The sequence below is a fragment of the Salvelinus sp. IW2-2015 genome, unplaced genomic scaffold (genome assembly GCF_002910315.2).
Source record: "Salvelinus sp. IW2-2015 unplaced genomic scaffold, ASM291031v2 Un_scaffold2832, whole genome shotgun sequence".
Classification (NCBI taxonomy): Eukaryota; Metazoa; Chordata; class Actinopteri; order Salmoniformes; family Salmonidae; genus Salvelinus; species Salvelinus sp. IW2-2015.
Genome location: NW_019944132.1, coordinates 14,085 through 16,194, shown reverse-complemented (window position 1 = coordinate 16,194; position 2,110 = coordinate 14,085).

The following is a 2,110-nucleotide window of genomic DNA, read 5'->3' as shown; positions in this document are numbered from 1 at the left end:
CCTCCTCTCTCCTCCTCTCCTCCTCCTCCCACTGTAACATGTGCCTCTTTTCATCTGTTGTCTTTTTGCCCATTGTTCATGGTTAATGGGAGACTGTCCCAGTATTCAAGACAGCATGTTGTTACAGGCTTTGATAGGTCTTGGTGATGATTTATAGTCAAATGGATGGATGGATGGAAGGGATATAAAAAGAGAGAAAGAAAGAAAGAAAGAAAGAAAGAGAAGAGAGAGAGAGAGAGAAGAGAGAGGAGAGAGAGAGAGAGATGAGAGAAGAGACGAGAGAGAGATAAGAGAGAGAGAGAGAGAGAGAGAGAGAGAGAGAGAGAGAGAGGACGAGAGAGAGAGAAGAGAGAAGAGATATCAATTAAACCCTCAAATTTAATTAATTGAGAGAGAGAGAGAGAGAGAGAAGAGAGAAGAGAGAGAGAGAGAGGGATGGGATGGATGGATAGCTGCACAAAATCCACATGCATAAAGTGGACTGTCATATTGAAGGGTTGATATGCGAAAACTAAGTAATAGTTAATGACTCACTATCTGTCTTTGGCTGTGTGTGTATGTATGTATGTGTGTGGTGTGTGTTGTGTTGTGTGTGTGTGTGTTGGTTGTGTGTGTGTGTGGTTATGCTGTGTGGCTGCTTTGTGTCGTGGTGTGTGCCGCTGTAGGCATCGGTTGTGTGCGTGCGTGCACCTTTATTGTGTGTATGTGTGCATGCGCAGGTCTTTGTCTGTGTGGTGTGTACATGTGTGTGTGACTTAGTGTATGTCTGTACACTCATTACACCTTTGTGCATTCTGTCTCCATCTCTTGGAGAGGCCTCTGCATARATTTCATCTGAAAAGCACTGGAAAGCTCCTGTTCTATTTTAAAGAAGAGCGATGATGGGTGATGTGCAGTGATTGATGTGTATGAGTGGTTATTCATGATGGCTCTGTGTGTGTGTCAAAGCAGGGGAGGAAACTGCTCTATCTAGCTCCACAGATTAGAGCTGCAGCGTATGTAACAGATGGTCTTTACTGAGATGAAATGTGCTGTGTTTGTGTGTGTGTGTGTGTGTGTGTGGGGAGGGGGAGGGGGGGTAGATTGTGTCACTGGCCTACAGATTCTGTTGATGTGCTGAATGATTGACAGGGCTCTTTCTCTATGCTGTATTAAGCTGATAGCACAGAACTCCATCTAAAAACGACATAAAACCAGTTGGTTATGCCAAGAACTGATGGTGGTGGGAGGTTGTGATTTAATTGAAATMAAATYKAWGTCTYACTGTCTGACAGACTGTCTCTATGTATGTGACCATGTGTTTAGTGTCTGTGGGATCTGGTGTCTGTTTTTATCTTGCTTGGCTGTGTGTGTTGTGAGTCAGTGTGCAAGTGTGAATACATGTTTTTTGTTCTGCATGCACCAATGAGTATACTGTATCTATGTCTGTATGTAAGGTTGTTGAGAGAGTTGTGGTTGTTGAATCTTGTGTTGTGTTTGTCCAGTGTATTCCCTGTCCAGAGGCTACTCTACACTGCTTAGGGTTGAACAACTGACGCTTTATGTCTCCGTGTGTGTTAGTGTGTGTGTGTCATGGCTCACTATGGTGGCTGAAAGGTGTTGGTGTGTACACTCCTATAGCCAGGTAGGAGCCAAAGATCACAACACACCTAAGAGATTGACAAGGTGCCGATTGATGCGTATTAAACATGAAGAAAAGAGATAAATCTCTCTTATACTCCTTTTTTTGTAGCGTACACCTCGTTGGCAACATGTTCGTCCTTTGAAGAAGAACATGTAATAACTGGGTTATTACTAAGGTATCCTGTCTGTGTTTTTCCATCTATCACTGTCCTCTGAGTTTAGCTGTTCAACAGGTCTCCGCGGGTGTTCTCTGAGTTAGGGAAGACTGCTTTCAGTTACTATGCCTCTCCGTCCTGGGATGACCTACAGTTCATTCTAAAACGGCATTATCTGGTCCCAGAAGGGGAATTTAGGTCTCTGATAAAAAATGTGACCAATGAAAACTGCCCTWGTTTTGATTGATTGTATGTATTTGTTTCTACTGTCCTTTTGAATGGAACGTAACTTATTTGAAATGTTGTAACTCATTTTGTGGTGATCATTCTTA